At 41.3% G+C, this 20,651-nt stretch overlaps 1 protein-coding gene across 3 annotated transcripts in view; it reads left to right on the top strand.

The window, feature by feature from the left end:
- Positions 1-20,651, top strand: part of FAR2 (fatty acyl-CoA reductase 2) — a 140,845-nt gene that overhangs the window by 65,686 nt on the left and 54,508 nt on the right. Inside the window, exon 1 of one of the 3 annotated variants that reach the window (XM_044228285.1) lies at positions 17,124-17,267. The exons of the other annotated variants lie outside the window; for them this stretch is intronic. The gene's annotated coding sequence lies outside the window, so the exon portion shown is untranslated. Of the gene's footprint in view, positions 1-17,123; positions 17,268-20,651 lie in introns of those variants that run through there. 3 annotated transcript variants of the gene reach the window in all.

Below are 20,651 nucleotides of genomic sequence, written 5' to 3'. Positions count from 1 at the left end.
TTGGGACACACGGCTGGTAGACCAGAGGTGCTTTTTTATTAAAACTTTAACATTCAGAAAGAATTTTCTGTAACCTTTTGACATGCTGAATTATACTCTGAACCAGAGAGGGACTCAGGACACAGCTAAGAAAAAAGGAACAGATGGATCCTTTGGTAACTTTGTGCCTTCCTTTCTGGTTTGGGGAACAACAAGTTCAAAATGTCCACATCTCTGAAACAGGAGAACCAGAGCAACAGAATATCAACCATGTTAAACTGCTGATACATTTTAGTTAAAGCTAGTTAGGTTGATCATAAGAATGTATTTCTGACCCTTGCTAATTACTAGCCCAATCTGAAATATAAAGAAGTTCTTTCTCCTGCCTTGTTTTAATGCATTTGTGTAATAAGTTAAAGTTAAGGACTTCTGTGCTCATGGATATTACCAGTAATTCTTTTCCACTTGAAAATACCTAAAGAGTTCTAAGAAAACCCAAACTGAAAAGTATTAAATCCACCTTGAGCTAAGTGCAAAAATGGTTGGAGTAGGGCCTCACATAATAGTTTAGATCAGTGGTTCTCAAAGTGTAGTCTACAGTGGGACACCTGGGTGGCTCAGTCAGTTAAATATCTGACCCTTGATCTTGGCTCAGGTAGTGGTCTCAGGGTCAAGAGTTCAATCCCCACACTGGGCTTTATGCTGACCATAGAGCCTACTTAAAAAAAAAAAAAAAAAAAGTGTGGTCTGCAGATCTCTGTATCTCTAGGATACTTTCAGGAATCCACAGGATCAAACCTACTTTCATAAAAATAGTAAGATGTTTTACTATGTTGACATTTGCACTAATGTTGCAAAAGTGATGAGGGGTAAAACAAGCACGGATCAAGGCAGTGACCCCAACTTGTACTAATATTTATTGTATTCTTGATTATCAGGCTCTCACAGCTTAAAAAAATCACCAGTTTCATTTAAGAATGTCCTCGAAGAAGCAGTTAAAATAGTTGTATTTCAACCCTTTCTTACATGTCTTTACTATTTCGTGTGATGTCATGAAAAGTACATATAAAGAACTTCTGCTTCATCCCAAAGGCTGGTTATCTCAAAGAAAAGCACTTGGGGGTGCCTGGGTGGCTCAGTGGGTTAAAGTCTCTGCCTTTGGCTCAGGTCATGATCTCAGGGTTCTGGGATCAATTCCCAGGTTGGGCTCTCTGCTCAGCGGGGAGCCTGCTTCCCTTCCTCTCTCTCTGCCTGCCTCTGATCTCTGTCTGTCAAATAAATAAATAAGAATCTTAAAAAAAAAAGAAAGAAAGAAAAGCACATGTGTGACGGGGTTGAGAACTGAACCAACTGACCATTTCACAGAACACCATTTAACTGCAAGAATGACTCACGGGCAAACTATGGTTATTCAGATTTGGGTATTTGGCAGACATTTCATCAAAATAAACTAAGTAAACCTGTCACTTGAGTAAATAATTGGCTGTATTTTTCACAATGACAAACTTTGAGCCTTCAAATAAAGATTAGAGTTTTGGAAGATTTGTGTCAGTCACTAAGAGTCTGACAACTTCCCAATACTTAAAAACTTCTCTGATGTGATTGGTGATGATATTAACCAATATGATTTTTTGGTATTACATAATGAAATGTGTCAACATTTGGAACATCTGCATAACTCTGAATTATTTTCCAAGTGACCAGTGCATAATGTTATAAAATTATGCATATGAGTAAAAGATGCATCTAAATATTGAGATAGACTAATAGATCTTAAAGTAACAATATGAAATGTTCATAGGGTTTTAGACTCCCCATTGTACTAAACTTTAAGAAACTACAATTTGCCAAGTTTCTAGTGTAATATAAAAATCCACAATTATTTGGAAAGGATTTTAAAGTACTCTTCCCTTTTCCAACTATATATCTGTGTGAAGCCAGATTTTCTTCATATATCCAAAGAAAACAATATCAACAGATTGGATACAGAAACAGATATGAAAAGCTAGTTGCTAAGGCATATATTAAAGAGTTTTGCAAAAATGTATAACAGTGCCAATCCTCTGAATGTAGATTTTTTTCATTATGGAAAATATAGTCACTTTTCAAAAAAATACATTATTTCTGTTAGCATTTAATAGGTTGTTGCCATTGTTTTATATGATAAGTAAATATTTTTTAAATGTCTCAGTTTTATTCTCAAATATGCTGAATATTGGTGGATATAACAATATACAAGCTCTTTGGGATACTCAAGAATATTTAGGAGTATAAGGAGATCCGGAGACAAAAAAAAAAGTTTGATAAAGCTGGTTTAGCTGGTCAAAATGAGAGAAGGACTGCTTTACTCGTGCTAAAACTGCAGGTACATAGAAGACAGCATATTTTGTGACATTTAATCCCAAGAGAAATAGAAGCAGTTTTGTTCTTTTTTGATTAAAATATGCTTCGCAGATTTCAACCAAGGAATTTTTGAAATGAACCAGCACTTTATCAGTCTGAATTCCTTGGTTGAAAGCAACAAGTTGGTAGGTTTCTGCCTCCGGCTTAGGTCATGATCCTGGAGTCCCAAGATGGAGCCCCTCCTCGGGCTCCCTGTTCAGTGGGGAGTCAGTGTCTCCCTCTGCCCCTCATCCTGCTCTTGCGTGCTCGCTCTCAAATAAACAGGTAAAATCTTGAAGAAAAAAAAAAAAAAAGAAATGAGCAAGGGCAACTGGATTAGTCTTCCATTATGTAAAAAATTACCCATAATTTACCAGTTTAAAACAACATGTAAATATTATCTCACAGTTTCCATGCAGTTTTAGAATTCAGGAAAGCTTTTTCTTCAAACCCAGGAGAAAGATCTCTCTTATGAAGACAGTCACTCATATGATTAGATCAGTTGGTTAAGGACCTCAATTACATCTCTAAAATCCCTTCGCCTTTGCCATATGAGGTAACGTAATCATGGGAGTGAGAGCCCATCACCTTTGCCATATTCTGTTGTTTAGAAGCAAATGACAAGTCCTGCCTTTTCCCAAGGGGAGGGGATTATACAGTATAGAGGGCATGGTCATAGGGGGAGGGGGGATGGTGTCATTTTAGAATTCTGCCTACCATAGAGATGTAAACAAATAAAAAAGTTACTGAAAGTAAATGAAGTAGTCACACAATGAAAGGAATGGCTGAAAACCCAGCCTTAGAATGGGCAAGAAGCCCTTTTCCATTTCCTATGAGCTCTCAGAGACTTACCTTTGGTATCAAGAAGACAACTACCAATTGACTAGTCAACATGCCACCACTAGATGAATCAACTCCATATATTTTTGTGTTTTTATGTTTATATATTTTCTATTTATTCTAGGTATCAATTTTTTGATATCAATATGTATGTATTTTTTTAATGTTGTGTTCCTTTATGCAAAGTTAAAAACCTACCCTTTGGCTAAGTGGGACAGAATATCTTGAGTAACAGCCTCATAAGGACTGCTCACGGTGGGGAGAGAGGTGCTACCCCAAAAGGAGGTTTTGACTAGTTGAAGCAGAAAGAGATGCTGGCAGGCCAATACAAAGTTGTCTACCAAAGTCATCATCATCACCAAAAATATCATAACTTTTCAAAAAGCAAAGTCAGAAATATTATCCTTCAACAATATATACTTATAATGTAAAATTTTCAAATCTTTTAAACTTATGAGCTGAGGTCATGAAAATTCTTTCAAATAGATAATTATATCTCCCTTGACTTGCTTTTGAATGACATAAAGTTTTGCTGTTGCATTTTGAATATTTCATTTATTATTTCTATGAAAGAGGGACAGTCAGCTTTTTGTGTTAAACGAAAAGATAATTTAAGAATTATTTATTCAGTATGTTCTTCTCAATGATTATTCAGTCATCTTGGTATTAATCCCGTGTTACTTTTATCCTATATTTGAGATGGTGTCTCCTGCCCTAATTTTTTAGCCTTATCTTTTCCATTATTCCAAGAACTTCCAAAATTATCCTTCCAAGATCAAGAAGACAAATGTTCATATTTTTCTAACTCCATCCTCCAACCGGGAATCACTGGATTTACCGTTGCTTACGCAAAGTATCTTTTCAGGTATTTTTATTCCAGGTGTCTGGTTGGAGTCCCCCTTTCCTTTAGTATGCAAATAACATAGATTAGAGCCCCTTTCCATGTTCTGTGAAATCAGAATTTGCACCCAAATTCCTCCCAAGGACTGCAGGCAAGCCGGCTGACATTCTCCTTCTCATTCTGACTTCCTGCCCCACAGAATGCTTCACGTCTCTGCTACTTCCTCACCACAAGTGCTCAATGCTCCTTCCAGACACTTTCCCCATAGGGTTCCACTAAATGAATAGCAGACTCTTCTAAGGTTATAGGGTAACAGAGAGAGATTATAGCACAAAATGGTTTGGGGGTTTTTTGTTTGTTTTTGGTTTTTTTGTTTGTTTTTTCACTTAACTGTTCATGCCTCATTTGGTACAGGACAGAAGGACAGATTTTGTTCATTTCTCTTTCCTTCTCCCACCATCATACTCAGGCCCCTTCTCTCCCCTCTGGAATTTGTCTTGCTCTTGCTCCCTTCTCCTCCTCCCCTGCCCTTCCTCCTCATCTCTCTCTCTCTCTTTCATAGAGTGGGTGAGAGGTGATGGTTCTCATGACTAAACTTGCCTATACTTTCCTGGAAAAAAATTGATCTCCCTAGAAGTTTCCTGCCTTTCTCTTTCCTCTGAATTAGAATTCTCTATGTGTAATTTATTAGCATTATTTTTTCTTCTCCTTATAAGCTTTTATTGAGAAAAGACTATTATCTTTTAAAAAAGTTTCTGAGAGGGTTGCCTGGGTGACTCAGTTGGGTAAGCATCTGCCTTTGGCTCAGGTCGTGATCTCAGGTCATGAGATCTTGGTCCTGGGGTAGAGCACGTGTTGGGCTCCTTGCTCATGGAGAAGCCGGCTTCTTCTACCCTTCCCCCTGCTTGTGCTCTCGCTCTCCCTCTCTCTCTCTGAAATAAATAAAATCTTAAACAAACAAACAAACAAACAAAAAAAAGCTTCTGAGAACATCTAGGCCAACACCAATTCCAGACATGGTTTTTTGATGACAGGAGGGAGATCCTATGTCGTTGGAAAGGGTAACTGAACTATGTCATTATTCACAGAAAAGCATGTACTTTCTCTAAAGTGCTAGGAATCTCATTGAATTTTTAAAGACTAGTTTTGAAAATGCCATTTTGAATTTGTACTAAAGAAAGATCAAGTTATGTATGTATTACGTTTATAAAGCTTATGTACATGGGTACACATATACTCTGTGATGTTTACTTACATATGTAAACATGCTAAAATGCATCTCCCCATTTCATTTTTCTTTCTCTAGTCGTAGATTTTTTTTTTACTGTATATTTGACAGAAATCCAAAAATACATTCTCAAGGACATGAAGGAGAAATTTCTGCAAATTTTAGATTTGTCTTACCTAGATAATCTGCAAAACTGTGGTTCTTATTTGTGTTTATATACTCCTCAGTTTCTGTCCTCTTCAAGGAAAAAAGATTGTTGTCCCCCACCCCCTTGTCTCTCCAGCTCAATCCTTTTATTTATTTTTTTTATTTTCACATTTCATGTTTCTGCAGACTTCATCACAACCTGATAATTTTCCCAACGTTTGCTCTAACGTTATATTCCGAATTACTTCTCAAAGAAAAAAAAAAGTATGAATTGTAAAATCATTTCTTTCCTTCCTGGGTTAACATTTGAAATGAAAAGCAAATCGTCTCCTCTTTCTTGTTGCAAATTCCAGCAGCAGGCCAGTGGCAGCTTCCTGCCTTTCATCCCTGAGGATTACCTTAGCCCCAGGAAGTGGGTTGATTTCCCTGAGGGCGAAGTCGCTGGGTGTGGCCAAGTGCCCTAGGGCGTGTGCTCTTACTCAGAGTCCTGAGAAAACTCCCCTCCCTCTCCAGCCCACAGAGAAATCTCTGAAGTCAGTGTACTCAGTGACAGAGAAGCATGGCGAATGCGTTGGGGGCCGGGTTGGGGGGGCGGGGAGCGGGCGGTCTGCTTCTGTTCTTGGCCTGCTGGGTCTGAAGGCCCAGCATGGACTTGCCTCGGGATATCTTTGTGCTTCGGTGGCAATGCAGAACATTTCATGTTGCACAAAAGGATTCACACAGATTTGGACACAGAATTTGAGGGATTTCTGTGCACTGGAGAGGAAAGTCTGTGTGAGTTTGAGACCTTACTTAACCTTGGAACCTTTACTCCATTAGAACTAGGTGGCTTAAAATGACAAAAGGTAGTGACTAAAAGGGAAACTTCTTTTCCTTAGAACTGTATTATCATTAATCAACTGTCTCTCTTGCTCTCAAACACCATTTTACTAGGATGTTTGCCCAGTACTCTAAACTGATAATTACACATGTGCTAAAATGATGCATTCGAGAGCTAGCCTCTTATTTTTAAACGCTTTTAAAGTTACACAGTGGTTCACATTCGGTAATTGCCCTCAGTCAGATGCACCAAGGTGGCCACTCTGTGGTCCCAAGGATGGGTGACAGCACAGTCAGAGGACTTTTCCCCCCACAAACAACTCATCTCTCTCCACCCATTGGGGTCTAGACCTGTTCATATATTCAAATCATGGTAATGAAATTCAGACACCATTACAACCCTGGATATCTCCTTAAGCTCTGCATCTGACTTGAACTTTCGTGTTTAACTACCAGGCCGGTAGACTGATACTCATTAAACTTGGATCACTTTCTTTGAAGAAAAAAATAAAAGGACTCCAAAAGTACAAATTAGGTTTAGCAGAGGACAGTGGAGGAGAAGCTTCTCTCATCTTTTCTACATTTGAGTAATAGTGAATAGAATCACTTTGGAATTAGTGAGATCAGGTTCAGTACTTTGCTCTGCCACTTGGACAGCTCCATTCCAAAGGGAATCTCTAACTTCCCTTATCTGTGAAATGAGTATAATGGTTGTGTGGAAATAAAGGAAGACTAACCAAATGAGAACACTCACAGGCTATTTGTTCTAAGCTTGCTGGAGCAAAGGAGTTTGGAAGGCACTAGCCCTTGCATTTTGGCACAGACTCAGAAGCAGGTGAAGGAGCTGGAAATCTTCCTGGTGAAAGAAAGGAAGGCTTTAGGTGCCCCCTGATTGGGAGCTATTGGCACAGAGAAGCTGTAGGTGGGCTCCTAAGAAGCAGGGCATCCTGTGGGATTGGCTAGTGACACGTATCTGGCTTTTGCTGGTTGATGCTAAGTTGGAAATGGGGACAAACATTAGAGAAGTGGCCAGTTATCCATCACATCCTGGCTGTTTTGGACCAGCCATCCCGGAGGTTAGAGTTTAGCTGGGTGGATGGTTACTAGAGATAGCAATTTGACTTCCTGCAAATCTGATGTATAGCAGGTTGGCTTTCTAGGGTGTTTACTGTAGATAAGGGTTTGGGTTCGTGGGCGGGTGCAGCAGGTTGTAGGTCAAAGCTCTGGTCTGATACATGCTCTGGCGGTGGCCCGTTGGTTTAGTCAGTCTTGCAGCTGCACCCATGAAAAGCATCATCACAGTGCACATCACATCACACCACACAGCACTTGCCCAATAAATAGAAGTATAGTCTCCACAGATGTTTGAAACCACTACTCTTCAGTGCATTTTTCATGGTATCACTGCTGGAGTTTGGATCAGAACTGGGTGGATGTGGGGGAAGCCAGCTTGTACTGGTGTAAGTAGGCCCTTCCCTGGGGAATTATGTCAGGGTTGAAATGGCATATCAGTTGAAGACAAATCCCCTGTGAATTCATTAGCAAAATCTGAAATTGTCCATCCCATTCATTTCACTTCTGGGAACTGTCCAAGCCCTAAAGAAGCTCCAGGGTCTTGATGGGTCTCTAAATTCATCTGAGTTTTAGGACATATTCTGGGGATACAAATGAGTTAAAACCATTGCAGGTGTTAGAAGGTCTATAACACCTAGTATAATGCCTGCAACATAGTACGTACTTTCAACCAGCAGTTGAATGAATGAGTAAGTGAATGAATGGGTGAATTTCCCAATTTACATCAAGTAGCTATTGTGAAAATAAGCCTTGCCCGCTACTTTCTACATAATTTAGATATTTCTGTACATTCTTTTTTTCACCAGAACTCCTAAAATAGGATTGAACTAAATCTAATCGAATGATCACTCACAGAATTTATAATGATAGGCAGAGTCAAGAGTGAGTATTTTGGCCACCTCCCCCCTCCTTCCAAATGCTGAATTATGGAAATGAACACATTAAATGGAATTTTAAAGCACTGTTCAATGAACAGGAAAGATGATTCAAAGTAACTTTTTATTAGCACCCTTCTGAAGTGGTACCAAATTTGAACTTTAAAGATGTTACAGCTATGCAAATGACTTCACAGAACTAATCCCAAGCCAGTTGGTTCACACAGGCTTTTAGAGACCATACACGTCAACCTGACAGGCAGAGCTTCTTGCCTTTTGTACGGCCGAGTCCCCGGGGACAAGGAGTTCAGAGACCTGAGACATGGCTTAGCATCTAGTGTGCCCTTCATCCTCACACATCGTTCATCCATTCAGTCTCTTACATAACATTGATTGGCCTTGTAAAGTTTCTCAGCCGAAGGGATAACAAGTGAGCCTACCATTCCTGCCCTGGAAGAGCTCAGGGTTAGGAGGTGAGCTCAGTGATGAACACGCGTGCAGCTGGAGACGGGGTCCAGCAGAACTTTTGCGTTCAGTGATAATGTCTGAGGCACAAAATGATGATTAAGGTCTCTGTCCTTTGTCGCCCTCGGCCCACAAGAACGACAACCAGCCTGGCATGGTGTTAATGCTTCGTCTCTTTATTTTGACAACTTTCTTAGCTTATATGTGTCAGGGTGACCAATAAGGGGCCAAACAATGGGGAGAGCCAATGAGAGTCCTGTTACTATGCTGATTAAATTTGAAACAGCCAATGACTTTGTCCTCCTTTAGGTGGGCTTCACCAGAAAGTTCACTTGCAGCGTATTTTGCTGGCAGTGAGCCAAGCACCATTGTGTAATGGTGGGGACTTTCCCGGCCGGAGGCGGTCCCCAACATCTCCCCCTTTTTTGTTTTATGGCAGAGATCGTGCCTGTCTTAGGTCGTCAGTAGCAGAAAACATCCTTACCCGTCATCAGACACAAGATATCGATGATCTCTGTCCTGTCTTAGGTTGGTATGTTTCTCTACTGATCTTACCCGTCTTTGAGTACCGATCTAGCATGCTTAGCCATATCTGGGGAGATGTCCCAGCCCCTATTGACATAAGGGCTTGTACTATAGCTCGGCTCTGCTCTCGCTGCTATGTTCTCCACTGGCAAACTTTTCTGAATAGAAGCAGAATGCCAATAAGAAGGAGGACAAGAAGACCAATTGTGCCAGCCCATTGTTTGGTAAACTGGAACATATTGCTGAATGTTTGAAATAGCTCTGGGAGGGAAGCTGGTTGCACACGCATACTATTTCACTCATATTAGTACAGGCTATGGGAGTTACACAAATTGCCGGGAAGGGTGCTATACATCCCAGTCCCAATAGGGCCCCCAATATGTCCACTTGTTCTTGAACCAGATCCACTCTCTGGTTGACTATCAGGATTCCTGCTTGCAGATGTGCATTCATCTGAATCTGTTTGAAGGGCAGCCGCCATTCCTTCTGCAAGGGTGTTCACAGCTTCCGCAGTGGGTCTAGTTGCAGCAAGTGAGACTGCTGCTGCCGTGGCAGCTGCTGTAGATATAGCCAATGCTGTCACAACGGCGGCTGTGATACCAAAGTCTCTCTTCTTTCTGGATAGCACCACCGGTAACTTGTCATCTGGAATGAAAACTGGGATAGGAACATGAGTAGGGATACGCATAATCACAGCCAGCTTGAAGGCCTTGACACTCCAGCACTGGGAAAGATAGCAATTCTTAGTGCAATTCAACCTATCATTCAGCTCACTAGCATTTGTTACGAGGAAAAGGAACAGTGGCGAGACCCATATGGGAGTGGGCTGATAAATATTATTATTGGGACAAGACACATTAACTGTTGTCTCAACGGTACTAGAGTCATTTTGTTTATAAGAACAGTTGAGGGATTTGCCACCATTTAACATGGACACTGCTGAGATATCAGTACATGCTCCTAACAAGTTACAGACCTGCCATGCATCAAAGGGAGAGAAGTGAATATGAGAGAAGAGTTAGTCACTGGTAAAGGATATAGCCACGCTTTAACCACTGCTCACAGCTCTCTGGCTTGAGTCTGCCGCAGGAGGTGTAGCATCCCCAGAGTTATCATCAGCGTCTTCAGCATCATGACTGGTGTTCGGAGGCAAGGCTGCACGCACCAGCCGCTCTGGGATCCAAATTGGAGCCTCTTTTTCCTGTGGAAAAACACATACAGACCCCCTAACTCCATACTAACACTGGATCTGGTCCATTCCACTTTCCTGTGAGGATGTCCTTCCAAAGTACTAAAGGCTTAGGGGGAGCAGCAGCAGCACTTGCATGTCTGTCTGCAGCTGATTTACCTGTTTTGTCCAACGTTAAAAATTTCAAAATAAAGAGAATGGTGTTGAGCTTATCTTTAGGGGACCTGAAGGTGTCCCCTATTCCCCCTTTTTGTTTATAAAGCACATTTTTTACTGTAAGATGCGCCCGCTCCACAACACTCTGTCCTTGTGGGTTATAGGGTATTCCATGTATCAAGTGAATGTCAAGTTGTTGTAGGAAGGCTTTAAAGGGTTGTGAGGTGTAGTCTGGACCATTATCTGTCTTTAACTGGCGTGGCTTTCCCCATGCCGCGAAAGCCTGTAGGCAATGGGCGATAACATCTCTGGATTTTTCCCCTGTATGCACTGAGGCAAAAATTATTCCAGAGCAGGTATCTACAGAGACATGAACATATCTTAACTTTACAAATTCTGAAACATGTGTGACATCCATTTGCCATACATGATTAGGTAACAGACCCTTAGGATTAACCCCCAAGGACGGTGCAGGTAGTAAAGTCACCCAATTTCTGCAGGAGACTACTCTGTCATGCCTGTGCTTTTGTTATGTTAAATTTGAGGCGAAGAGTAAGCATTCACATGGAACAGCTTATGATAATGTCTCTCCTGTTGCACTGGGTCCTCAATGGCAAAGACAAGCAGGGTTGTATTGTATTTGGGCCTGCTTTCCCATGTACGGTCCCATTCCCATTAACATTTCTAGGTCCCACTGAGGATTTCCAGCCGCTGCATTACAGGGGGCAGTGTCCTGTGAGTATTCTTACCAGGCTGTTTTCCATACTAGATATTGCCCTCCCGACAAGGTTGCATGGGCTAGATTACCCCAGTCTTCAGGGACTAAGTTCATTCCCACTATGGTCTCCAACAAAGATACCGTAAAGGCTGCCTGAGGGCCATACTGCATGACTGCTTCCTTTAATTGCTTAACTAGTTTAAAATCAAGAGGCTGATGATACCGCTGGTTGTTTTGGTCCTCTAAAACCGGAAAGGCAGAGGTCAGGTCATGATCTCTCCAGCTCGAAACCCTGCCACTACCGCATGTGGTGCAGCAGCTACAAGCTCCTTGGCACGTCATAGGATTATATGGTGGAGGGGCACTAGGCGTCGCTGGTGTCGACAGTTTCAACTGTTCAAACTTGGAGTACATTTTATGGTCTAACTCCTCCCCTGACATATCTTCTTCCTCTTCACTAGAACTACCTCCCTCTGAGGCACGAGAAGACCGCTCCTCTTTCACTTCCTCCAATGCCTCTGCTCCCTCTTGTAGAGCTGATTCACATTTGGGTTTAGACCCCACCAGGCATCCCCGGACTAAAGTCCATATTGCCAGAGTCCTGGGTGGCAAAGGCGCTTTATTGTCCTGTCTCTTCAAATCCTCCCCTAAGTGGTCCCATTGAGGTATGTTTAGCAAGCCTTCATCTAGGAACCATGGAGCCACCTTTTCCACTGTATTCAAAAAGGCCCGAGCAGTTTTTGCTTTTAGTGGAGTTCCACTGGCTTTCAGCAGGTCTTTTAAAGACCCTTCCAACCGCGCTTTAGATACTTCAGATCCCATTATGAACACACAGACAACAGACGCGGACGTTAAAGATACTAACTAACACATTAACTTTTTACGCACATATACTTCAGTCGACCTTTACTCCCCGCTTTACTGCGGAAGAAAATCCCGGCTCTATGGCCGCCCCGCTTCTTGTTGCGGTCTTGTACAAGATTCCCACCACTTTGATCGTGGTCCCTTCCCCGCTTACCTGCTGTTTTTCTCCTTGCAAGGTTTACTTACTCCTTAACGATTCCCGGGTCTCGGCACCATTTGTCGCCCTCGGCCCGCAAGAACAACAACCAGCCTGGCATGGTGTTAATGCTTCGTCTCTTTATTTCGACAACTTTCTTAGCTTATATGTGTCAGGGTGACCAATAAGGGGCCAAGCAATGGGGAGAGCCAATGAGAGTCCTGTTACTATGCTGATTAAATTTGAAACAGCCAATGACTATGTCCTCCTTTAGGTGGGCTTCACCAGAAAGTTCGGTGTTCACTTGCAGCGTATTTTGCTGGCAGTGAGCCAAGCACCATCGTGTAATGGTGGGGACTTTCCCGGCCGGAGGCGGTCCCCGACAGTCCTTAAAGGACTTCAACTCTTGTACAGCAGAGAACTCGTGTACACGGATATTCAAGATAGAACGTGTTATGTAGAGGCAGGCCCTTAGAAGGTAGGCAGGAATTCAGACTCGGGGATTCTCAGAACTTCCCTTTCATTCACCCCACGTCCTTTGTAGAATTTGGGGTAGGGTACATAGAAACAGAAACCAAGGAATCGAAATTTGTTTTTGACTGAGCAAGAGACTTAGGTGTTCGCTGTAGATATGAAGCAATAAATTGCATTGGCTTATACATTCTGAAATAATGGCTCAGATTTAGAACTAGAGAGCAGAATTCACATTGTGAAATGGCAGCTTTAATAACGTGAAAGATATTCTAGCCCTGCCCACAGTAAAATGAACAGAGTGGGTTTAATATTCCACTAAGACTAAAAAGCATGTGAAACGTAGGTGACTGGATTGGCGAGCACGCAGTCATGAACATTGTCAAAGAGTGTACAATGGAGTCCATATCCATTTAAATAGCATAGTAACTGGAGGAGAGAACAGAGTGCTTCTCTCACCTGTGAAAGTGATATTAAACAATTAGGCCAAGGACCTTGTCCCCCATGCAGCTCTGATGGATGACGACTTTCTGATGGCTTGCACTTTTGGTATACCAAACCTGTTCTTTTTCTTCTAGTCTTGTGTAGCCACTACCCACAGTTTCATTTGGACATGAAGTAATTTTTTCAGACCTCTAAAAACCTTCATTTTATAGACTAATGTCTGAAATTTTTGATGAGTTTAGTAGTAGACATTGTACATTATCAGGGAAGAGTGGGTGCTGTTTGTGCCTTGCTGTACTTCTGATGCAGAGTAAGAGCCTATGGAGAGAACTGGAAAGGGAAAGCATCAGCCTTAATTCAGAGTTAATCTCCTATAAAGGCCTAACTGCATATTTCCAAATAGTATATTTATATTTATTCAGATATTCCCTGAGAGACTGTCAATTTATTGGCATAGTTATGATCCGTAAATTCTATCAGAAAATAAGGATTTCCAGTTCACCATATGGATTCATATATAATTAACTGACCTTCATATTAACCTTTTTAAAAAATATATAATTTCCCATGTGGTTCAAGAATAATTAGTTGGTATGTGGCAATGACTAAACTCCTGGAATTTCACTATAGGAAGTGACTAGTGCTGTGTCTTTTCTTTGGATGGTACAGTTAATAATACCGCATCTAACCATTGACAGTAGCAAATATCGCTAACTCACATGTTTGTAAAACGGTCACGTATACTAGTGTGATATTTGGGAGCAGACAATAATTTGCGTTATGGTTTTGCAACCATTTCTCAATGTTATTCTGTGACTCAGTTGTCTTTTTCATGGATTGAGCTCATGATGTTCAGTAGATCTCCATTTAATCAGGTCTTGCCATCAAAGGTTTTTATATATTCCAACCATTTTGTTTCCATGTTGTTTCCCTGGTTCAACAAACAGGTTGAGATATGGTTGTCTGGACTGAGAGATAGGAATCTCCAGCCTCATTTGAAAACTCTACTTGAATGAGTCTGAATAAGTCTTTCAACCCATATAAGTGGTGGACTGCGTCTTATTAGGAAATTAGGATCCCTTGATATATAACCTTTCTCCCGCTGGGGTAATGCAATATGTTTATTTATCATTGGTATGCTGTTCTACTATCTGTGCATATAATTGAGCGATAATTTTAAAATTCCTTTAAATAGTTATTTGTTTCAACTTCTAGTTGAAGCCAGAACACAGAGGAAAAAATAATGTTTTAAAGGTTTGGTTAATGGGGCAGCTGGGTTGCTCAGTGAGTTAAACCTCTGCCTTCGGCTCAGGTCGTGATCTCAGGGTCCTGATATCGAGCCCTGCATCGGGCTCTCTGCTCAGCAGGGAGCCTGCTTCTCTCTCTCTCTCTCTCTGTCAAATAAATAAATAAAGGTTTGGTTATTTATTTGAAAAGGTGTGTCCCCATCCCACCTCTTACGATGCATGTGTCATCATGGGTTCCACCTGTGAACTCAGATCTGGTAGTAAATGTGTAGAAAGTCTCTCATCAAAATTACCTTAGTGCAAGCAGGGGGCAGACTAAGTTCAGACAAAGGCCCTGGCTGGACAGTAGCCATGCTTCGCAGCATTCTAACTCTGTTCGCCCCCTTCCACTCTTATTAGAAATAAGAATTCTCAAGTAAGCAGGTTATTTTATGTACTGTTTTAAGGGAAAAAATGAGTCAGAGGGACAGCATAGGCTTACATTAAAGATAAAGGCTAAGGTACAAGATGTGATCTGGAATCCCAGAACACACTTAGTTAAATTCCCTACACCCGCATCTCTCTTCCCCTGACATTTGAAACTGTGGACTAGTCATTAAAATCCTTCTACTTGGGCCCTACCTCTGACTTCCTCAATCAGAATCTCAAAAAATGGGGTCTGGTAAAAGGGCCATTTTAGTAAGCTTTCAGATGATTCAAATACCCACGAGGCTTTGTGAACCACCCTCTGATTTTTTATTCATTGATTAAAGGAATCAGGCCTTCAGTTCTGAGTCATTCATTCATTGATTTTTTTCATGGCACAGTACTATGTATACATACATCTGTGTCAAGTGTTTCACTATCTCATTAAGGTGACAAGATGTATCCTCAACATCTATTAATAAAGAAGCATGAGGTATTTGGACTCAGGGTCAGGGTAGCATTAAGAGTATAACATGTAACATACAGAGCAAGAGCAACATCATTCTGTTCTGGTCAGAAGACACTTGGAGTAATAATCTCACTTGTTCATTACTTCATTTGATTATTAAGATGGCTCGGAAGTAGATAGAATATTATTTGACAGAAGAGAAAGTTGAGTCTTAGAACGGCCAAGATTCAAGATTCCGAGTCACATGACCAATTAGAAAATCTAGAAATAAAATCCGCTCTGCTGCTAATTCCTAAACTAGTGTTCTTCTCACTGTGTCTGTATCATACCTCGCATAATTTTTCATTGTTGCAACTTAAGCTGAGTCTGTTTGTCTGTTTAGAGGTAAAAAATTTACGAATAATGAATAATTTGGTTGAAAAACAGAGAAAAAAATAATGCCAAATAACTAAAACTTCCTTCCTGTCAATATGTATTTTATGTTCAACCACCAAGCCATCAAGCAAGGATTCTGTTCATTAAATTTTGCGACAGAAGTCCTGCATATGGTGAATGTGTTAGGAGAAAATGTAATGGTTGTGATGGTTCATTTTATGTGTTAATTTGGCTGGGCCACAGAAATAAATTTGTGAGGGGAGCCCCAGCATCCCTGAAGAGCTCAGTGATCATTCTTTTCTGTATGCCAGAACTTACAGTGGGAACTGCTGTCATTAAATTGGGAAACCTAAATGCAGTGAGGATCCTGGTGTGGCAGGTGACCCTTGCACTAGACACTAGAATTAGTGTCAGTTAAGAGCCAGTGTTCAGGGACGCCTGGGTGGCGCAGTTGGTTGGACGACTGCCTTCGGCTCAGGGCGTGATCCTGGAGTCCCGGGATCGAGTCCCACATCAGGCTCCCAGCTCCATGGGGAGTCTGCTTCGCTCTCTGACCTTCTCCTCGCTCATGCTCTCTCTCACTCTCTCTCTCAAATAAATAAATAAAATCTTTAAAAAAAAAAAAAAGAGCCAGTGTTCAGTAATCCCTAAAAGCTCTCATTATTTTCTCTTTCCCCAAGGTACAGTTACCCTGGTTAAAGATTGCAGGTCCCTTTGGGGATGGCTGGGAAAAAGATTAATGGAGTAAATTTTTAGCAATATTCAGGAGTTTCAAGGGGACTTGGCTTCCCCTTCATTCGGTCTATAAACTGGCTCATATCTGGGGATTGATGAAGGGGGGCCTCATGCTTTGGTTTTATAGCTTATCTCCTGTATTGTCTTTTGGACCTGTTTTAGTAAACCTGTTTTTCACTTTATTAGATTTGGTCACTTAAAAATACAAAACTCGATTATCAAAAAAAAAAAAAAAATGATGACCCTCGAATGCCAAAGTCAAAGTGGTCATGGTTCCATAATGGACAGCAGGATAAAGTAGAAATCAGAATATTCTGACTTGTAGAGAGCTTGGTCATTGACTGGTTGATGATGGTGTTCCTCAAAGTGAAATATTTGGGAAGCCCACCAAATTTTTGCTTAATTTGTATAAGCAGAAAAGTTCTAGGTCAGCTGAACAAAATTTAACTTGAATCATAAAAACAGTTATGACCCCCTTCATCAATCCCCAGATATGAGCCAGTTTATAGACCGAATGAAGGGGAAGCCAAGTCCCCTTGAAACTCCTGAATATTGCTAAAAATTTACTCCATTAATCTTTTTCCCAGCCATCCCCAAAGGGACCTGCAATCTTTAACCAGGGTAACTGTACCTTGGGGAAAGAGAAAATAATGAGAGCTTTTAGGGATTACTGAACACTGGCTCTTAACTGACACTAATTCTAGGAAACCCAAAATGTCTCTGGTCCATTGGTCAAAAGAGGAGATTATGGAGGTCAGGTGATCAGTGAAGTTTTAGGTTAGAACCATCTCACAGTGGGCTCAGTAGATGTCTGAACCCATTCTGTTGTCATTTCCTCAGTTCAAAAAGGCGTAATTGAGGGGCACCTGGGTGACTCAGTCAGGTAAGTGTCTAACTCTTGATTTTAGCTTTGATCATGATCTCAGAGTGGTGAGATAGAGCTCTACATTGCTCTCGGTGCTGGATGTGGATCCTGCTTTAGATTCTCTCTTTCTTCTCCCTCTGCTCCTCCCCTCCACTCTGCTCACCTTCTATTTCTCTTGAAAGATGCAGAGGTAGTGATTCTCATCATATTCCCATTCAACTTGCCTATTTGGCTTGTGCAGAGGACAAATGGATTTTGTAGAATAACAGTGGATAGTCATAAGCTTAATGCAGTGAGGACTCTGATTGCAGCTGCTCTAACAGATGTGATTTCATTGCTTGAGAAAAATGGTGCCTGGTGCCTGGTATGTGGCTGTTGATCTGGCAAATGCTTTTTTCTCCATCCTTATTGATAAAGACTACGAGAAGCAGTTTGCTTTCAGGGGGCAGGGCCAGCAAGACACCTTCACTGTTCTACATCAGGGGTCTATCAGCTCTGCAGCTCTCTGCCAGAATTCAATTTGCAGGAATCTTGATCACCTTGCCCTTCCATAAGATATCATTTTGACCCATTACATTGCTGGCATAATGTATTGCATATATCTGATCAGACCCAAAAAAACCCTCAAGACACCAGTTATTTATACAAAGAAGTGGCCCAAGTGCCTATGGTCCCCACTGGTACTACACTACCTTTTCTCCCTTAGCCTGCATCTATGGCCTCATGAGGAAGCCCCTATAATCTGTTGACAGAAGAGATGATATGTAGGGATGAACAACTGCTTCTCTCTGGGACATCCTCTGAAGGACAGTGGTAGAAGGGAAAACCTTTCAGTGAACAGAATGTCAAGCAGTGCACCTGGTTATTCACTTTGCTTGCAAGGAGAAATGACCCAATGTGCAACTGTATACTGATTTATGACCTGTGGCCAGTGGCTTGACTGGGTGGTCAGGGACTTTGAAAGAACATGATTGGAAAATTGATGACAAGTGAGTCTAGGGAAGGGGTATATGGAATGGGCAAAGACATGAAGATACTTGTGTACCACATAATGTTTACCAAAGAGTGACCTCACCAAAGTAATATTTTAATAATCAAGTGGATAGGAAAGGATGACCTATTCTGTGAATACCCAACTACCCCTATTATGCACTGATAGCTCATAAACCAAGTGGCCATAGAGGCAGGGATAAAGGTTGGGCTCCGCACATGGACTTTGGCTCACCAAGGCGAACTTGTCTACAAATACACTGGTGAATGCCCAATTCCCCAGCATCAAAGACCAACACTGAGTCCTCAGGGTATAAGCCTGCTACCTAGAGGCAGATTGTACTTCTATCGTGGGTCGGTGTTTTGTTCTTACTGGAATAGAGGATGTGGATTTGCCTCCCTGCAAGTAGTGCTTTTACCAAAATGACCATGAGTGGATTTCTAGAATGCCTCTTCACCATCATGGTATTCTGCACAGCATTGCTTTTGATCAAGGAACTCACTTCAAAGCACGTGAAATGTGGCAATGGGCTCATGCTCATAGAATTCACTGGCCTTACCATGTTCTCTACTATCCCAAAGCAGCTGGTTTAATAGAAGGGTGAAATGACTTGTAGGAGACTCGTGTATAGTGCCAGCCGGGTGGCACAACAGTGAAGGGCTGAGGCAAGCATGTCTAGAAGGCTGTATATGCTGTGGATCAGCATCCAATAGATGGTGCTATTTTCTCCCATACCCCAGCTTCAGGAGTCTAGGAGTTCAGGGGTAGAAAGAAGAGTGTCACCACTCATTATTACCCAGGTGGCCCAATTGCAAGAAAGTTCTCCTTCTCCTCATGACCCTATGTTCTGCTGGTCTAGAGATCTCGGTTCCAAAGAGAAGAATGGTTCCACCCGGAAACACAGCACTGATTCCAACTAACTGGAAGTTAAGATGGTGGCCTGACAGCTTTGTACTCCTCATGTTTCTGAATCAACAGGCAAAGAGCGGGGAGGGGGGTGTCTCTGTGTGGGCTGGGGTGACTGATCCGGACTACCAAGGGAAAATTGGACTGCTACTTCACAATGGAGGTAAGGAAGAGTATGTCTGAAATAACAGAAGATCCCTCAGGGCATTTCTGAGTATTACCATGTCCTGTGATTAAGGTCAATGGAAAACTGATGACCAGACCCTTTACCCCACCAGGTAAAGAATCATGGTCAGCTGATGTACTTATGGAGGGCAAAGAAGATACAAAATACAGTATTTAACTAATCTATTAAGTAATAGAAGAAGAATAACATTACCCCAAAACTTTGCATCCTTCTCTGGAGAAAGGGTTAGTATGTTTTACTTGTATGCCAGGATAGTTGTATAATGTGGGGCAGAAGTATGAGTTATTATCTTTATTTGGAAATTATGGTTTTAAACAGTTGTGCATGGGTGCCAAGTTGATAAGAGTGGACTAATGATGTTTATTTTTATATGTCAACGTGGCTAGGCTACAGTCCTAGATATCAGCCAAACATTATTCTGGATGTTTCTGTGAAAGTGTTATTTGAATGAGATTAACATGTAAATCAGTGGACTTTCGGTAAAGCAGATTATCCTCCATAATGTGAGTGGGCTTTATCCAATTAGTTGAAGGCCTTAAGGGAGCTAACACTGACCTCCCCCCATGAAAAAATTCTGCGTTTGATCTTAAACTACAGCTCTTCCTTGAGTCTCCAGCTTGCAGATTTTGGATTTACCAAGCCTCTGTAATCTCACCAGCCAATTTCTTAAATCTACCCCCTATTTCTATCCCCATCTCCCTCTCTCCCCCACTCCTTCTTTCTGCCCCATCTCTCTCTTTCCCTCTCTCCCCCTCTTTTTCTCTCCTCCCTTTCTATCTCTCTTTCTCTCCCTCTGTCTCATAGGTAGGTAGATAGATAGATGATAGATGATAGATATTCTAGGTCATGTCATCTTAAAAAAAATCATCTTTAGTTCTAAATGGAGCATGGAAAATGTAGGTTGGCTGACTATCCATTCATTTGGGTTCCTTTGGTCATTGTGTTAATAATTCAACCATTCTTTTATTTATACCATGACCCAATGTATAATTCATCAAATCAAAATAGGAAACATCAATATTTTCATTTGATTGTAATTCTCTTGATACCATTTTAGAATCTTCACATGCTGCCTGTTGTTTGACTTAACCTGTAATCTGTAACAATGATACCATGTATTTTCAGAATGCCTTACTCTTTAGCGAAAATATTTACATATTAATGATCCACATCTAACATTATGTGTTGCTCATAGTAGGCAGACTGCACATCTATTTAATCAATCATGGTGAAATGATGAATTTAGCTTGTATCTTTTCCTTTTTCATTTTTTAAAAGATTTGTTTATTTGAGAGAGAGCGTATGTGCGAGTAGGAGG

This window comes from Neovison vison, chromosome 12 (genome assembly GCF_020171115.1).
Source record: "Neovison vison isolate M4711 chromosome 12, ASM_NN_V1, whole genome shotgun sequence".
In the NCBI taxonomy this organism is placed as follows: Eukaryota; Metazoa; Chordata; class Mammalia; order Carnivora; family Mustelidae; genus Neogale; species Neogale vison.
Note: the sequence above shows the minus strand (reverse complement) of the source record. Positions and strands in the feature narration are given on the sequence as shown.